General features: G+C 30.7%; 1 pseudogene; it reads right to left on the bottom strand.

Moving 5' to 3' along the window:
* Positions 1-17,146: 17,146 nt before the first annotated feature.
* LOC129892664 (protein NLP9-like) lies at positions 17,147-18,422 on the bottom strand (annotated as a pseudogene).
* Between the last annotated feature and the right edge of the window lie 2,558 nt (positions 18,423-20,980).

Genomic DNA, 20,980 nt, shown 5'->3' with positions numbered 1-20,980 from the left:
TGACACACTTTTTGAAGCTAGAAATAATTAATTTATACTTTAATTTTATCTCATGAATTTTTTTTATAATCATACAAATGTATTGTAATATACTTTAGATTTTTTAAAATTCAACGCTAATTCAAACTAGCTAGGAGGCACGATTTTCACAAGAACCTTCTTTCCGTAGTCGTTTTTTAAACAATAAAAAAGAGGAACTTTATGAGTAAATGGCTGATGTTTATTTACAGCAAAAATATTAAAAAGGAGTGTTTATGTAAAAGACGCTAAGTAAATTTAATTTCTAATTTGAGGACGTGTCATGAGGTCAGAACAATCCAAGACCATACACGTATCCTAGGGACAAGTGTCAAATTTTACTAACCTATATGAATATTACTTATAACTTATAATATAGCAAGTCAACAAGGCTAGCTAGCTCCTCATATTATGTGGTCTCAGTACTGTACCAGTGCTGATTAAAAATATAAAGATTAAAAAGGAATAAAACAGCTGCTTAGACAAACCACAACCATTGATTACAGATGGCCCCATCGTGGACATTTTTAATTATTGACAAATATTGATAACATGCCATATACACCAATATCAACTTTGAAATCTTACTTGCTTCGCAACACACGTTTTCCTTTTCAAGCCATGTCGCATAAGTAAAATTGATTAAGAGTTCAAGACTGACTTCTACTATCGTAAAATGGATATCAAGCCTAATTTAATTTCAAAAATTAATTAAAGATATAGAAATCATCTAATACTATAATAAAAATAGCATTTTATGATAATAATTATACATATTAACAAAGAGTGCTAAAAATTTTACTGGCGTTAATAAATTGTCACTAAATTCAATGTCGTTATAAGCTTTAGTGACATTTACAAAGAGTGTTAATTGTCACTAAAAAGACATATTTAGCGGTGATTAAGTATTGTCGTTAATTATTTGCTGCTAAAGATCATTTTTGGTGCAGTATAAGATCATATAAGAATACAAATTATCATTTCACCAAGCAACGTGGGACTACTTAACTACTCCCTCTATTTTTGTTTGTCTAATTTTGATTTGATTCGAAGGTTAAAAAAATAAAATAGTATTTTGAATCTTATGAAATTAAATTTAAGATATATAGTATGTGCCAAAATGTCATTTAATTTTATAATAATAAACATGTCACATAGAAAATTAAACTTAAAAAATTATCAAAACAAAAAAGTTATTTTTTTAAAACGGACTAAAAAGAATAATAGAACAAATTAAAATAAGGAGAACAAATTTTATAGTGAGAAAAGAGGAATAATAAAACAAGAAGAAGTTAAAATGCAATAATTGCTCAATTTAAAGCTACATGGTCAAATCAAATAAATGAAAAAAGCCCAAAAGTGTAAACTTGTATTGTATAGGCTAATACATAGCTTTAAGACTATTTTTTTTTGGTTGTTTCTCAATTAATTTCCGCTACTCTATCGCAAAATTTGAGTTCACATCGAGAAGTTTTATATTGGGATTTGTAGTTTCATACTAAGGAATAAAGTGTTTTTTTATCAAATGCAATTCAATTATCAAGGAACTCAAATTCATGAATTAATTAAGTATGACGGAGTAATTATCAGTTCACTACAATTTTATTGATAGATTTAAAACTATTAAAAGATTGAAAGATACAGCCAATTGATGAAAAAGGTCTGGGCAAAGCTTACCCCCTAAAAGCAAAAAAATATGTGTGAGTTTTTTTCAACTGTAGCAGTCCAGCAGGTAATGCTTTTGGCTCACTCTATAAACTCCTAAACTAAAGCAACCTATTATTCAAAGCCGCTGAGTTTCTGGTATTTCATTCATCGAACTTTTATCTAACGAAACAATTTGGTCAAATATTACTTCCTTCTCTTTCTCATACAAGCATTTCAGCAAAATTCAACGTCAAAAAAAATGGGAAATTCAAAACCTCCCCCCTTCCCCCCGTCCCCCCACCACACACATCTGGAGGCTTGCTTAATTGGCTTGTCTACCTCTTCACTTCATTTATTAAGTATAATATAATTTGTTCTAGAAGAAATCATGAATGATAGTATAAAAATTAATATCGATTCTAACTCAATCTCAAATTAAAATTAGCTAATATGGTGAGGATCGTGCAAAAGTATACATAAATACACCAAATTACATCTCTCACACGGATTTGGAACTCATCAAGACCTCTCCCCCAACACGTTGAGCAGTGGACATCAGGAGCATGGATCATACTCCCTCCGTCTTTTATTTGTTGCGCACTTCCTGTTTAATTAGTCCCTTAAGAAATCATAAATAACAAGGATAATTTTATTAATTTACCTTTTAAGAAATTTTTTTGGAACTTTAAAAATTTATTACACTTTCAAAAAATTCTTTGTCATTAATTTTCATTTAGATAATAATTAAAATATTTTAATAAATTAAAAATAATAATTTCTTAATCTTTTCCCAATTAAAGTAGGATAAACATTTTTTGAATTAAAAATATTATCATAGAAAAATAATGTGCTTAAAATATAATATATTTATTTAGAAAATGACATTTTTAACCTATTAAGTAACAATAAAGACATTTTTGAATCAAACTATTGAAGGCAAGAACATTTTTCGGACCAAACTATCAATTGAGGACATTTTTGTTAATTTCACATAGTTTAAGGATATTTTTTACTCTTTTTCAAAAATATATATTATTGTAAAGGTAAAATGAAAAAATATTAAATAATTCTTTCTTGATTTTGTAATTAATTTGGGATAACTATTTATAATAAACGACAAAATATGTGACGGAGGGAGTATAAGATGGGGGCTTGTCGGGTAAATCCAGGGGAGGAGCTACACCTAGCTAAGGGTGGTCAGCTGAACAACCTTCGTCGAATTTTTTTTGCGAATATATATATATATATATATATATATATATATATATATATATATATATATATATATATATATATATATATATATATATATGTTGAATATTGATATTGTCGGATATATATTAATTGTTGAACACCCTTCACATAGTAAAGAAAGATAGCCTTAGTGGTTAAGGGGGGCAAGTTTGCCTGGCATTTTATTTAATTTTTTTAGTTCAGTTTTGTCCTAAAGTATCAACACCCTTTAGAAGATAAGACTGAAAAATATTTTGATATATTTTTTTTTAATTTGTCTAAAGTACGAACACCCTCGACGAAAATCTTGAATCCGCCACTGAGTAAATCATGAATTGAGATGATTCTAATACCATTATAAAAAATGTAATTTAAACCTAATTAACGACCTCAGAAACTAACTTATAAAGCAAGAATTATCCAAAAATTTATACAGAACGTGGTCCTCAACAAAACTGCATAGTTTTATCTCCATTTTACAACTATAATATTTAGCTGTATTTTCTTATTAATGCATAAAAAAATATACGTAACTAGTACATGCAAATTATTATTTTTATTGAGATGACAATCTTCATCGTCTTGTGTTCCCTATTTGGTGTCCACGAGACAACTCAATCTCATAAACTGCTAATTAAAAATTACTAATGAAATCTTAGAGAAAATCACATTACTAACAAGATGATGTCGATTGTCTTGATCAACTTCTCTTGCCACCTGTCTCTAATCTCTATTAATTTTGATGATTCCATTTTAAAATTGCAATTTCAAAGAAAAACTCGTAATTTTGGTCTGCTAAGCCGTCGCATGTTGGCTAATCTTTGTTTAAGAATTAAGCTTATTAATGCGTCAAACTAGAAAAAATAGATTTTAATTCGTCATCATATAACAACCAAAAAATAAACAGTTCATTAATTACTTGTCGAAAATTTAGGGTTTGCTTGTGGGGGAACTTACCCTAAACAGCTACCACGTCATGAGAGTTGACCTCTTTACCCCCCACCCCCACCCCTACCCCTCCCCCCTCTCCCTCCACAAATAGAAACTAACAATTTATTTATAATTTGTTAAGTGAATGTCGTTATATTATTGTTGAGAGGTGTTCAATGGCTCTCAACAAACTTTGAATTATAATGTTTATTTTTTTCTTCTTCATTATCTCCAACACCAATTATTTAATTAGGGGAGTGTTCACATTGTTTCAATATGTATAGAGTGTGAAACTAATGATACGATATCAAGTGCATGTGGAGGCTAATTAAGTTTGTGTTATCATGCATATTTATGTAAGTGCCATGTATATTATCCATGCAACTCGTTATGACGCACACAAATTAAATTACATATTTACATTTCATGTTTAATTATTAGGATAATAAAAATTTTATTTTACCAAAAGGTGGGCTGATGATGTCTTAATTTTAAGATTTAAAAAATGAGGGGAAATTAATTAGTGAAACTTGTAGATACGTGGTTAAGTTTCATGTAGACTTGTGTATAGTTACATTGTGATATCACAGGCATTGTCATTTAGTCAATATATCCAGATGTTTCCGTATCAATCCATGTCCTCTTCATTTTTCATTTTTCATTTTTTTCTTTTTCTTTTTACCCCATCATTTTGTCGTGTTTTTCTTTTTCTCTTCTTAATTTCATGAGGGGCTAGCTATTTTTTTTTATGTTTAATATTTATATTGAAATTTAATTAATTTAAATTTGTATTGCTCTCTATTAAAAATATTCATACCCAATATTTAAATTTAAAATTTCTAATTAAAAAAAGATATTCTTATCAATTACACCACATCCTTTAATGATAAGCGGTGAGGGGCTAGCAATCTTTTTTTGTTGTTTTGTTAGAATAGATGCGAATGAAAGAAACATGTGTTCACTGTGGCGACAAACCTTGTGTTAATTACTTCTCCCGTCTCAAAAATATCTATCATATTTTAATTTACATACCCTTTAAGTTAATAAAAGCAACATTTGACTATTTTATTTATATCTTTTAATATATATATATATATATATATATATATAATTTTTTTAGTTGAATATTTATTCTATTTATATAATGCACCTTTCTTTTATCAAATTTCAGTGATATGGTCTAACCATGAGGATAGTATTTTATCATGGTGTCGGATCCTAAGTTTTTATGGCGCGACGACACCTAGAGTTGTGAAGGTGAGTTAGAGCGTAAAGCCTTAACATGTTCCAAAAAAGGAAATGGAGTTCGCCGGATTCGGACAAAAAGACAAAGGTTGAGGTATTTGTAGTCTTCACGAATAATTATTTTTTGTGTTATATATTATTTAATCCTAATTGACCTAACACAATTCTTAAGAAAACTTTAGTTAGAGATGTATTTTACTAAATTAGTTTTATTTATAATATTTTGAAACTCTAAGCTAACTAGTAGTGTTTTTTTAAAATTTATGTAGTTATTTAATACTAAAAATAGTGTGATAAAAAGTAATTAAATTCTCTTAATTTGTTAAAATATACAAGTAAAATAAAACATCTAATTTTAATATATAAGGGTCAAATAAAATGAAATGGAGAAAGTACTATTAAGGATAAAATGGAAAAAAAATTGTCTTAGAACTTCTTAAACTAAAAAAATATAAGGACCAAAATAGTTATAATTTTTTTTTGTGTGATTATAGATTTATGATCAAAAATAGTGATTAATAATGAAAGAATTATTATGTGACGGTTTTACTTAATACAAAGATTTGTTGTCTTTAATTAAATAGTTTAATCCTCTTATTGCTAATAGACATCTTATTTGATATTCTATATGGCATAAAATAATATACAAATTCCTACATAATTTACTGAAAACATTATTAGCATCTTCGACTATATAGGGGCCAATGGCCTATTGTGTCACATATTAGTGCACATGAACTAATTTTTTTTATATAGATCATGTATATGAATTAATTAAGATCTTGTATATGAATTAATTAAGAAATTAATTAAATATTTGATTGTGAATCTAGTTAATATTGTACATTATCTTGAGGTCACTATAGAATTTATAAAATTCAAATCATGAACCTCCTCTATCGCAAAAGAGTTGTATTCAATATTGAATATAAACTGTATTAAATTGGTATCAGACATGTATCAATTGTATCAATACATACTATATCAATTGAAAACGGGCGAAAGATCTATATCAACGCTTGTCGTATCAACGCGCATGTGTATTGTATATTTGCTACCAAATCCAAATGTAGCTAAGTTTCATATTTTTTAGAAATTGTTGTTATGTATCGTACATATAGCTAGTCTAAATGTTTGCCATCGCATATTTTTTTCTAAATGAATTGCAAACTATGCATTGGGCTCGACTTTCGGCCCATTCCCACTTTCATCATTGTGTAAACATGTGCTATTTGGGGGCCTATATAAGTCTTTTCATGGATTTGAATACAATGTCTTTCTCCTCAGCAAGTATCTATAAACTAAGAAGTTCAATCAAGTCTCTATGTTTTCATGGGACCAAAGATGGTTACACATTTAAAATTTTGAATATTTATATAAGCAAATGAACATGTAAATGCAGCCGATAATGAGCAAGAATCATTCTATGAGCTTACATAGTTACATGTAAGTGCTAAAATCATAAAGCTAAAGTGTCAAATATGATCATTAACTGATTAGATGTTGTACTATGTCGAAATTTAATTTGCCTAGCAAACAGCAATAAAGAAATGATCATTATTATGTCCAGTCCTCCTGGGCTCATTGATCAGCTTTTATAATCTGCTGGAGTTTTTCTTTTCTTTTTCCCGTTGAAAACAAGTTATGTTAATAACACTTGGTTGTTGGTAGAAAAAACAATTTCAGTAAGTTATATTTTTAAAAATCAACTTTAAGGGTCGTTTGGTTGGAATACAAATTATGATGAAATACAAATTATGGTGGGATAAGTTATGCTGGGATAAGTTATGATGAGATTAGTTATGGTGAGAGTAATTTTTATTGCTTGTTTGGTTTGTCATATTCAAAATTATATTCATTGCATAAATCTAAGAATAAGTTGTTTGTTTACAAAAATGCCTTTCACCTTTTCTTTTTTCATTTACTTAGCAAACTTTTAATTATTCATTCTTAAAAATAAAATTTCCATCTTATTTAACTAAAAAAAAATTGTGTATGCATTTTCATGATTGTGCCGTGTGTTTTTAAAATTAAACTTTCATCTTATTTAGCTTTAAATAAAATTTTTATCTTATTTAACTTAAAAATAAAACTTTCATCTTATTTAGCTTAAAAATAAAACTTCCATCTTATTTAGTTTAAAAATAAAACTTCCATTTTAAGTTTATTAGTAAAATAAATTTTATTATTAAAATTATCTACATTTTAAAGTTATTTACATTTTAATTGATATATTATTTATCTTTCATCTTATTTAGCTTAAAAATAAAACTTTCATTTTAAGTTTATTAAAGTAAAATAAATTTTATTATTAAAATTATCTACATTTTAAAGTTATTTGCATTTTAATTGATATATAAAATATAATTTTTAAGTAAGTAATAAAATATTTAATTAAAATATATATTTTAGTAGTGAAGTGAATATTTTACGAGAACTCAAATATTAATAAACATAAGAATTAGACAAATAAATTCAACTTATAATATATTCATAAATACAAATTTTATTTATAAAATATAATTTTTAATAGAAAAATATATTATCATAAAAACAAAGATTAATTAAGTTTGTGAATATTATTATAAATGTTGTTAAAAGTTATGTTAATATACATTAATATAAAAAGTGGTGTATAAAAGAGAGTTTAAAGGGATATTTTAGTTATTTAATATACCTTATCCCAAGATAATTATCCTGGGATTACTATTCTATCCCTAGGTTAAGATAACTTACCCCAGTACTAATTGTTAATCTTGGGATAAGTTATCACATCCTTTGAAACCAAACGAGAAATTAAAGGGCACTTAAAAATTATCCTAGGATTAACCCCTATTATTCATTACACCAAACGACCCCTAAGTGTAGAAACTCATGTTGATTCAGATCCTTCTGTTTTGAATATGACGATGTGTTACGAATCTAATCACGGTGGACGAGCCAATTGAGATACGGTCAAATTACATTTCCGACCCTTGTTAAGAATAGATGTGCACAGTAGATATCTATATATATAGAGGAAGAGATATTCCATTAGGAGATGTTAAGACTTGTGTTATCTTATTTTCATTATCTATTTATGATAGCAATCTGAAATCTCCCTTTTCTATTTTTCTTTTGATTTTTGGTTATTAAAGTTGATGAACAATCTTGCAAGTTCCTTTATTTGATCAATACAAAAGGTTAGTTTGTTACACAATGTGTCTGTTCTCTAAGTGTGTCCTAGGAGTGTTAAATGGGTATGTTGTTGTTATTATGAGTGGCCAGAGAAGCAAGAAGAAGGTTGTAAGGGTGATCACAATAATAATGTCATGTAAGCAATATAGTACACTTGAACCAGTAAAAATCAATCCATTAACGAGTAGAACATCATTTAGAAGTTGAAAGTTAGATAAAGTGACAAAATAGTCCTTTACTACAACAATAACATACAAACCTAGTGAGGTCCATGGAGCCTGGGAGAATAGAGCAGCAGATCTTATCACTATTTAGTCGAGATAGAGAATTTGTTTCAGAAAGATCCCCGGTCAAATGCAACAAATCCAAATACAAAGAAAATAGTGTAGAAATCATAACAAATAAATAGTGCAAAGCCTATATAAGAAAGAAACAAGAACAACAAACTAGTGCAATAATCGAAACACTGTAAACAATAGATTATGATAAATATTAAAAGCAAGAACTATAATAATACGGTTAGTACAACGACTAATACCAACAAGTCTAACCCCTCGAAAAGCAAATTAAAACCTTCCACTTAAGGGTACACAAGTCAAACCGAACCAACAAAAAAACCGACTTGTGGTTTGGTTTGATTGGTTTGGCGTTCAAAAAAATAAATCGACCATTGTTGGGTTGGTTTGGCATTAATAGAAAAAAAGTCAAACCGAATCCAAATCAAAAAGACATTATATATATATACTTTCATTTTTCTATACACAAAAAATGTTTACTATAATATACTTTGTAAGTAATTTTTGAAATTAGTTTATAATTTTGAATATTTGCATATATTATTTCATATTTAAGCTTGTAATATGACTAAAAAAAATTGACATGTGTTTATTTCGTAAAGCAGGCATGTTTAAGTTGATATGATGCTACAGCAACAGATATAGTAAGCAAAATCATACGAAAAGACAAGGGGGATATGAGATAACCATAACGGATGCGTCGGATGGGCGTCAAGTGGAGTTTAGCAAAGTAAAAATTCTCTTAGCTTGGAGCTCATATGGGAAGACACTGGCAACGCTTAGCCACCAAAGCAGATGCCAAAGTATGACACTTTAGGCGCAACCAGCTTAAGGATATGTTTGTTGTTTTTGATAAGTTATAAGTTTAAGAATATTTGTTGTTCTTTTAATTTGTTTTGTGAAGTAATATGTTGTGTCTTTTTATGAGTTTTTGATATGTTTTTTTAAGATAATATCTTGACGATGTCTTTGTATATTTTATTTTATTTTCAATTTTATTTATTCAAGTGTCTTTGATATGCCATTAAGCAATAGAATCACACGATACAGAAAACAACCTTCATTTGGGTACTTCAAGGGCGACATTAAATCACACGATCAAGAAAACAACCTCTTCAATTTGATCTATTTTTCTATCGCAATGTAATTGTAAAAAAAACAGACGTTAGTTGATTTAATTTGATTTATAAGTTTAATAAACCGACATAATTTTTTTGGTTATTTTTTTATGAAAAATCGAACCAAACCGATCTATGTATACCCCTACTTTCACTACCCACTAACCTTCTACTTTAGTACGTGACCTCCATACCCTCTTATCTAAGGTCATGTCCTCGGTAAGCTGAAGTTGTGTCATGTTCTGCCTAATCAACTCTCCTCAATACTTCTTCGGCCTACCTCTGCCTCTCCTCGTCCCCATTATATCCAGCAGCATCTCGAATCTCCTTACTGGGGCATCCACACATCTCCTCTTCATATGCCCAAACTATATTAGTCTCCTTTCCCTCATCTTGTTCACCATGGAGGCAACTCCCACTTCTTTTCGAATTATCTCATTCCTAATCCTTTCGCTCCTACTATGTCCATCCATCCATCTCAACATCCTCATTCCATCAGACCATCACTCATATTCTGAACATGAAATTCTTGACTAGCCAGCACTCCACTTAATACAACAAAACCGATCTAACCATCACTCTATAAAACTTACCTTTAAACTTTGATGGTACTTTCTTGTCACACAAGCCGTCAAACTTCTTTCTTTTGTAAGAATTCATATTTGAAGGTGTAGTTTCTGCTAGTATTTTTGAGGTGCACTTTTTGCTAATTTTAGTCTATTTCTACTATTTAATATAGTTTTTACTGTTGTAATTTGTGAAATTTGGCAAGAGTCGTTTCTCGTTAAAAATATTTTCTTATAATTTTCGTTAAATTTAACAACTAAATTTTCTTAAATATTTGATATAGACAAAAAATAAACGCTTTCGACAAACTCAAAGAATAGCGGCTAATTGTTCATAGATTTATAAAAAGAATGTAGAGATATGTGATTAATTAATACAACGCTTTAAGATATTTTGATACTTAATTTATGAGTCATGGTTTGCTCATTTGGTAAGATTGTATAAAAGTTGAAGAAATTTTGATAGTTTTAACAAATTGTGAAATTTTATATTTACGTGAAAACATACAATTTTAAAAATCTAAACTGCGTTTCTAAACAAAATTTCAATTTCAAATATGATGTAAAATCATGTTCAAACGCCCCCTTAATATCATAAATTATAAAAGATGTAAGTATCACGAAATTAAACTTGGAGGGAAAATTTATGTAATCATCCCATTATTTAACCTTTTAATGACTGTTGGAATTAACATTGATACTGAATAAATAAAGTGATTTTAGCGTATAGATTGTTATAATTGAGTGGTGATATAAGATATCCACTCTGATATCCATTGAATGCGATATATATTTTAAATATATTATTATCACTGAATTATAGTAAGTAACACACATTCCTATTACCCCTCTAGTTCATATTAAGTAAATTGAGGTTTGACACATTTCCTAAAAAAATATTTAAGGATATTAATTAAAGAGGAAATAACGATTTTAGTTTCTATGTTATTATATAATTTCAATTTTAGTCTCTGTGTTATTTGATTATGCAGATTTAACCTTTAATTATTTGAAGTGTGCAATTTTGGTCCTTAATTGGAGTTAAAAAAAGTTAATTATTTAACAAAATAATTATTTGGTCCTTCAATAATTCTTCAAGCATTTAAAATCACCAACCCTTTATTTTATTTTATTTTATTTTATTTTATATATTATCAAATAATCATTTTGTTAAATAATTAACTTCAAGGGGTAAAACCGCACACTTCAAATAAATAAAAATTAAATGTGCATAGTCAAATAACACAGGGACTAAAACTAAAATTATGCAATAATACAGTGACTAAAACCACTATTTTCTCTTAATTAAAAGTTACCTTCCATTATTACTCTTTTGATTATTTCTACACTGTTCTCTTAGAAAATGTAAAGTAGTTCAGATATTAAATATGAAGAAAGGTCTCAACAATTTTCTTGAATTTTGAAAAATTTACGTCTTTTGAACTATGAAAAAAATTAAAAATTCAGAGGAAATATACTTCATCATTTAATCATAATAAATTAATAAGATTTGAATTAAATACCAAGACCTCATAAGTTTTTTTTTATGTAAAAGCATTATATATATATATATATATATATATATATATATATATATCATTAATATAGATTTTTCTACTGAACATAGTTCCTACAATGTCTGCCTAGACATATTTTTTAGCAAACATTAGAGGAACTATCAATACTTCGTCTCTTCCCAACTCACTGCATCTGGTTCCTTCCTTGCTCAGACTATTCGCTACTCTGTTTTGCTCCCTAAAGATGTGTGCCACTATTACATTCCCCATCTTCTGAATAAATGATCTGCACTAAAAAATATTGTTAACATTGTAAACAACAAATTTTCGAGCCGAGAAAAATAAATAATCAAGACCGAAAAATTGGAGTAACAAAGTGTAATATTTGATTTCAAAATATGATGCGGTTACAATCTCTATAATAATCCTCTGATTCTTCAAATAATATGAAACACGTTGAACTTGAATTTGACTTTGATTTATAGTCAAGGGCTTGGATAGCTTGATCTTGAATCTTCGTCTTCGAATTTGGATTTGAATTATTCGTCACGAACACTTGTATGGTTATGACGAACAGTAAAGATGAACAAGTAACTTGATCTTGATCTTCTTCTTCGTTCTTGATCTTGAACTTGAATTTGATTGCTTGAACTTTGTAGCTTTGTAGAGAATTTGTGGTCTTTGATCCACGAGCTCTCTTTTTGCTTCTTGTTCTTCAAAACCCCCCCCTCCTCAGAATAATGAGGACCCCTATTTATAGTTGTAGGGAGTGGTATGAGGGTGTGATTTGATTGGTTGGTTTGAACTGACCAATCAGATTTCTTTGTTGAAGAGTTTTAATTTGATTGGTCAGAACATGTCACATGGACACGTGGCATTATTTTAGTGGCTCATTTAATTTGACTTAGATTGCCACATAACTCTGACATGTGGCATGATTTTAGTGGCTTATTTAATTTGACCTGGATTGCCACCTAACTTTGACATGTGGCATGATTTTAGTGGCTTATTTAATTTGACTTGGATTGCCACCTAACTTTGGCACATGACATAATTCTAGTGGCTTATTTAATTTGACTTGGATTGCCACCTAACTTTGACATGTGGCATGATTTTGGGCCTCTAGGATGAGATGATATTGGGCTTAACAAAGTGGAGTCATCTTTATAGCCCAAATCAATGGATTTAGGTTTTTAATTAAATCCACATTTATTGGGCTTAAATAATCGACCCAATTTTATTAATCCAAAATATTTATTTGGACTAATATATCTTGAATTTAATATAAATTGAACCATTCTACAAATTTATATTTAATAAATTGTAAATGATTACAAACATACAGAGGGTTATCATGTTTAACCATTTTGATAACTTCTTTAGAGTCAAGATTGATTTTCATTGGCCTCAGATTGTTTACATTGGCCATTTTAAGGCCTCTTTGCAGTGCTTGGAGTTCTGCCATAATAAAATTATTATGGGCAACCTTACACATAAAGCCAATGATCCAATCACCGCTATGGTTTTTAATTACCCCACCCAGCCCTACCATGTTAGTGGAGTTTATGATAGCTCCATCAGTTTTCATCATGAAGTGTCTAGGGGTGGGAGGGTCCCATTTGACCTTGATGGTGGATGTTGCAGGAGCTAGTGCTCTTATAGGCTTGATGACGAGGTGGTATTCAGTGGCCTGATTAAGGACATTGAAAAATAAAATGCCTTTTTTTTAAATTAAAACATTGTCATTTTTTTAGTCCAGATGTTCCAGAAACAGAAGAAAATCAGAACCTCCCAAGTTATGAGCTTTTTATAGTACCTGCCTCTACTATCCTTCCAGATTTTCTTCCATTTGTCTCTGGTGATGCTGGAGATATTGATGGTCCAGGTATAGGTGGTATTAGAATTCACTTCATCCCAGAACTTAAAGGCATTAGAGTTGGTAAAAAAGAGGTGGTTAATGTCTTGTGGTATGAGGTTACAGTAGGTGTAGATGGGGTTTACAGAGATTCCAATTCTATGGAGTTATTTATTGGTGGGGATCCTACCATGGAGGAGAAGCCAAAGAAAAGTTTTGATCTTGTTAAGGCTAATGGTTTTTCAAATACAACTAAAATTCGTATTGGTTTCATCATGGTTATTAATAGTGGATTTATGGATCAGCTTGTTGGCTGTTTTGGTGGTAAATATCCCCTTATCCAAAAAATCGTTATTACTGCCTGAGCTACCCAGAGCACATGGTGTATCGCAAACAAAAAATATGACAGTACGACCACTACCAAATCAAGTATCTCAAGACACTCATGCAAATCTACATCATTTACGAATATCACCCATTCCTCCTCATCATCAAAATACTTGAGTTGGAATATTTCAGTTTGTAGTTTAAATCTCTTAGCAACGTCCTTAAAAAGTTGAAAGCATCCTATTGAAAGGTCAAACTTAAATTGATTGGTATTTTCTTTGTAAGTGGTATTATTGTAATGACCCATTAGGTCATTTTGAGAATGAGTCCTCCTCCTTTCATTGAAGACCCTTTTCGTAAATTTAAATTGAAAATTTTGGACCTTTCGGTAACTTTGATTAATTAGTTAAGGGATAATTTTAGAGAATTAATTTAACTGATGGGCTAAAATGTTAATTTATTTAATACTTATACCACTTTTCTTATATTTAATAAAATAGGTTAGTAAGGTTTGTAAATTTTAATACATAATCAGTTTGGAAAAGGAAAAATAATAATAATAAAAGAAAAGAACAAAAATAATTATATCAGATGTAACGCGACGAGAAAATGAGAAATAGAAACGGGAAGAAGAAAATATGGAGGGAGAAAGAAAAGAAAGGGGACAAGAAAAATAAAGGAGAAGAGAAAATAAGGATTTTCATTCCAAAGCGTCAAAGTAATTATTCTCATCCTTTCCATTAAATTTTCATGTGATTATGAACATATTTTTAGGGTATATTGGTGGAGAAACAATGTTGAAATAAGAAAATATGACCCTAGGGTTCTTCATATAAAATCTTGATTTGGGGGTCGAATAACGATCCATTTTAGCTGAAATTTGACATGTGAGTTTATTTTATCACGAGTGAACATAATCGGAAAGAAAATTTCAGATTTGACTTGAATGACATAGAATGAGTTAGTTCCCGAATTTTGACATATTGAGATAGATAATTAAATATTAGGTATATTATATTTTATAAATTCCATTAAATTTATGATATTGGGCAAATTAGAACCTAACCCTAGGCTTGAAATTTAGAAAATATGGGAGTTGACATGTTAAGTGGCATCAAGATTAGGAACGTGATTATAAATTTGTGTGAGTTTTTGGGTCTAGGCTAGACATATGGTAATAAGGGTGTTGTTAGTTTCGAAAATCTTATTGTGATTATTTATTTGACTAGATTACGTTGATTTGAAAGCCCAACAAAAAGGGAAGGCTTAAGTCCCGGAGTGACTGCTTGATTAATTAAGGTAAGTGAATTTTTAAACCTCAATTTAAGCTTGTAGATGCTTGTACTTCTGTGTTATGTGTACTAGTGAGTAATGAGAATTAGACTGGGTTATTGACTATATGATTGGTCTTAAAAATAGAGATGAGGGTATAAAATGATGATCTAATGACATGTATTGGTGGAATTGATATGTTGTGATTGTGGATTTATTTTGGACATGTGAAATGACTATGTTGATATTAGATAGGAAAAAATATTGTTATTGTCATGTTATTATCGTGAATTATATGAACATGAAGTGATTGTATTGGTTCTGACATATTGTGTTGAGACTGAAAATATTATAAAACAAAGGGGTCGGGCCACACGCTCCGTGGCAGGTATTATGAAACAAAGGGGTCGGGCCACACGCTCCGTGGCAAGATATATATGTTGAGGGGACAGGCCACACGTTCTGTGGCAGGTTACATGAACAGAAATGTCTCCCATGGGTTCCGGACTGTAATTCAGCGGATATGTACCGATAGGACAGACATGCATCATCTCATTGCATTGCATCGCATTTTATTGATATTTGTGAATTCGTGTTTACCTCTTTATTGCTCGGTATATGCTGAACTTGACTTGATATGATTCATTGATGAATATTCGTGGACTGTATTACTGTTATTATTGTACAAATGTATAGTTGAACTGGTTTTATGCAAGTTGTAGTTAAGGAGATTCGGTTAGGAGGACAGGAGTACTTGTGTCTATTGAGCTTTGCTTAGTTTTAGTTATCCACTTGCTGAGTACCGTAATGTTTGGTACTCACCCTTTGTTTCTACACTTGTGTAAGTTGTGAGCCCGGACTTGTTTGATCTCCTAGTGTTTCCACTACATCCAAGGCTATCATTTCGAGTGTTGAGGTAGCTGTTACATCCATTTAGCGGACACCTCTTACTCTTTTATTATGTTTTAGTCTTACTCTAGAAACAAAGACATTATGACTGTATTTCCTTTCGTACTTCGTTAATTTATTAGTAGCTTATATACGTGACAACCAGTCTTGGAGAATTTTGAGATTATTTATTTATTTTTGACTAAGTTAAATCTTGTTTTATCTCAATTACTTCCGCATTTACTTTTGTTGAGTTTTAGGCTGACTTGTCTCGATGGGTTGAGATGAGTGTCATCACACCCGAATTCGGGTCGTGACAATTATTGACCTACTATCATCACATTTCACCTCAACTTTAGAAAGTTTCAATACACACGATGCGAAATTTTGATGAACTACCATTCATCATCGACCCAGACCCATTGGATGAGTCTGTCAAGGCTGAAGAACTGACCTGGTTATGTTCAATCACCCCACCATCACCATCCAGTTCATTATTCCCTTTCATCTTATTGTTAACATTATCCCTAATAGCCATGGAATGCAAATATCGAGAATTGAAATGATAGTTAAAATTATCCAAGGTGTCATTGTTCAACCCCCACCTCATGCATCCTTCTTTTGTAAGGAAAGATTCTAATGATGCATTTTTGAAATTATTCAATGACATAGCATTCAGACTTGTAGGTTCGGATGACCCAGCATCTAATGCTGCCAACTTAGATTCATAACAAAATTTAGACACTTCCATACTTGATTTATTTCCTTCCTTAAATAAGGGAGTATTGATATGATTTAATTGGCTGAATTGGTCCCATCAACATAAGAGTCCTCTTCCATTTTTACCATAGAATTCTCTTTGTTATTGCCTGAAGTTGAGGGAACAGACACAATATCCTGGAAAACAAAAGTAGAATTTTTGACAGAGACATCTTTGAATGAAAAAATATGTTTTTCTGTGCATCAAAATCTTGGATGATAGAGCCAGCTGGAACTAGACCTCTAGTGACTGGATCAAACTTCAACCCTCCTCCTACGTCTTGGACAAATTCAAGCACTATTTGTATCTTTTTAAAGACCGATTGGCTTTATTTATCTTTCGGGATAGCCACCCAAATATCCCATGTTGTCGGTATATCCTTAAATCCTTATTGGTTTCATCGTGGTTATTAATGATAGAGTCATGGATCAGCTTGTAGGCTATTTTCATGGTAAATTTTCCACTATCCAAAGAGCAGTTACTACTGCCTGAGCTATTCAAAGCACATGGTATATCGTAAATAATAAATATGACAGTACGACCACTACAAAAATCCAGTATCTCAAGACATTCATGCAAATCTACAACATTTACCAACATCACCTATTCCTCCTCCTCATCAAGATATTTGAGTTGGAATATTTCAATCTACAGTTTAAACCTCTTAGCAACATCCTCATAGAATTGGAAGCATCATGCTGAAAGGTCAAACTTAAATCGAATGGTATCTTCTTTATAAGTGGCTTTTACAGTAATTGTTGACCCACTATCACCATAGTTCACCTCTATTTTAGAATGTTTTAGTACACCACGATTGCGAAAGCTTGATAAACTACTATTTATTATCGACTCAGACCCATTGGATAAGTCTGTTATGGCTGAAGAACTGACTTGGTTATATTCAATCACCCCGCCATCATCATCCAGTTCATTATTTCCTTTCATCTTACTGTTAACATCACCCTCAACAACCATGAAATACGAGCAGCGAGAATTGAAATGACAGTCAAAATTGTCCAAAGTGTCATTGTTCAACCCCCACATCCTACATCCTTCTTTTATAAGGAAAGATCACAATGATGCATTTTTGAAATCAATCAATTGCATCGCATTTAGACTTGTAGGTCCGAATGACCCTGCATCTAATGCTGCCAACTTGGATTCGTAACAAAATCCAGACACTTTAATACTTAATTTATTCCCTCCATTAAATTAAGGAGCATTAATATAATTTAATTGGCTGAGTTGGTTCCCATCAACATAAAAGTCCTCTTTCATTTTAACATAAAATTCTCTCTGTTATTACCTACAGTTGAGGGTAAAAACACAACATCCTGAAAAATAAAAGTAGAATTTTTGACAGAGATATCTTTGAATGAAAAAATATGCTTTTTTATGCATCAAAATCTTAAATAATAGAGCCAGCTGGAACTAGACGTCTAGTGGTTGGATCAAACTTCAAACCCCCTTCTATGCCTTGGACAGATTCAAGCACTGTTTGTATATTTTTTAAAGATTAATTGACTTTATTTATCTTTCGGGATGACCATCTTAATATTCCATGTTGTCGGCATGGTTATTAATGATGGATTCATGGATCAGCTTGTAGGCTGTTTTGATGGTAAAATTTTTATTGGTAGTAAAGTTCCCTTTAAGTTTGTATTTGGTTACATTCTCAGGGTGTAAGTGGATAGAATCAATATTGCTATACAAGCTGACAGGATGTTGGAATAAAAGGTCAGACATATCCCTTTTACCATATTTCCAAATATTGCATACTTTTAGCTTATCCCCCCTTTTTTAGGGGACTATGATGGATGTTTCTAATGGAATCATGGTTGGAAACCCAATTATCATGCATAAGGTTGACATTGTTTCCATTAAGAACAGACTATCTATGCCTACCTACACTGTCCTTCTATCCATTCAACGCACAGTTTCAGGTCCTAGAATTAAGGCATTTTTGTGCGTTCAGATTATTTCTAAAATGCTTAGTAAGGAGGACTTTGCTCCATAGACTGTTGGGAGCGTGAAAGAGTATCCATGCTAAGTTGGCATGGGAGGTTCTATTCCTGATCTCTCTTTTTTGGATTCCTAATCTACCCTTGTCCTCAGTGTTGGTAATAGTGTCCCAATCGACTAAATGCAATCTTTTTTTCTCTGTTGAATCCCAAAATGAAGTCTCTTTGAATTTTGTCAATGGTGTTATAGATTTTGGTGGGTATTTTAATGAATTGCATAATGTGGGTGGAAATGCTACCAAGGAAAGCTTTGGCCAAGATAGTCATTTTCAGGAACTTGATTTTCCAACCAGCAAGCTTGTTGTTCAAGTTATCAATGATAAATTGGAATTCATTGTTGGTAGGCTTTTTGTGGAAAATGGGGAAACCAAGATACTTACTAAAGGATTTGCTGGGCTTTATATTCAAAACATTAGAGCATGTGTTAGCATTAGGGTTGTCAAAATGGGCTAGCCCAACCCAACCCAATCTAATCCTAAAAGGCTAGTGAGTTAAATGGGTTAGGACGGACTGACTCTTTTAACTAAAAGTCCTATAAAATAGCAGCCTAATCTAGCCCTAAGCGGATTGCGGTTGAAACGGGTTGGACCTTCAATCAAAAGATGCACCATATTGATCTCTTAGAAAGACTATCGAACATTGATCAACACAACACCAATACATCAAAAACTCGCATGTTCATGAGTTCCACACACCTTAGTGTAGCACTTATAAAAAAATAGAACATGCAAGATACAATAGTCAACAATCATAAGATTAATCATCACAACATACATTACATGATCATTTTTTTATAAACTAGATAAGAAAGGAGAAACGAGATATTAGGCATAAACACAAAAGTAAAAAAGGTCAAAGATTCATAGTTATAATAACTTCATTTGCCTAGTTACGGAAGATTTGACAAAATAAAATACTACTATATATATATATATATTAGATATTTTTAAAATTCATGACTCACGAGCCGACATCTGAGTCTTGCGAGTTGAGCCCATGAAGTTGGCGGATCAAATGAGGTTGGGCTAAAAAACCTCGTTCCTAAATGGACTGAAAAAATTTAGCCCAACCCCACTTAATTCAAGGGTTGAATTGGGCTGACCTCACAGGCCAAACCCATTTTGACAGATCTAGTTAGCATTTCCAACGTTACAATTGGATGAAAAGATGACCTTGGACTTATTGGTATTGATGATTTGGCCAGACTTGGAGTAGAAGTCATTTAGGGGGTAAATTATGGATGATGAGTACTCTTGATCAGCTTTAAAAGTTTAGTACTACCTTCATTTCAAAATAATTGAATTGTTGGAGTGTTTCATACCAATTAAGAAAAAAATATTAAAACATTAATAGACACTGTTTTTCATTTTTAACCTTATTAATTATAGTCAAATTACTCTTTAGAATGACTATATATTAATTGAAATTTCTTGAACTCATCACATAGGAAATCAAAATGAAGGATAAAAATAAAAATATATTTTTGAAAATTATTATTAAAGATTAAATAATTTGTTAAGAAATAAACTAATTTAGCAATTAAAAGGAGAAACAGTAACAAAAAGATTAAAAAATAGAGAGAGAGAATTTAGAGAAAGTATGTATTTTTTGTTTTCTGTTGCGTGTGTATCTTCATTGCCATGCCAAGAGATGGAAATATATAGGCTAGAAAAAGAGAGAAAACTAGTGGGTTGCCCACTTTAAGTGGGCCCCACATGAATAAAAGAATTCATTAGTGGACAACCAAATTTCACTAATTTTTTAATACTCCTCCTTGGATGTCCACGTGAAATGTGTCTCCATAAAAATACTTTACAAGAAATAATATACATAGTTATTCTGAGCATCCATAGATATTGTATCTCGTTAAAACCTTAGTAGAAAAAAAAATCAGTAAAAAAAGCCTAGTTAAGAAAAAAGAGTACACATATCTGGTAATACGCCTTGAGTACTGCCTCGTTAAAAATCTTACCAGAAAAACCCAGTGTAACAAAACCTTGGTTAAGGAAAAAAGAGTGCGGCGCGTATTTTACTCCCCCTAATGAAAGCTTCATTTGATATTTTGGAGACGACACATTCCAACCTTATATCTTAATTTTTTAAAAGTTGA

Source organism: Solanum dulcamara, chromosome 6, assembly GCF_947179165.1.
Source record: "Solanum dulcamara chromosome 6, daSolDulc1.2, whole genome shotgun sequence".
Classification (NCBI taxonomy): domain Eukaryota; kingdom Viridiplantae; phylum Streptophyta; class Magnoliopsida; order Solanales; family Solanaceae; genus Solanum; species Solanum dulcamara.
This window is presented reverse-complemented; position numbering and strand designations above follow the sequence as displayed.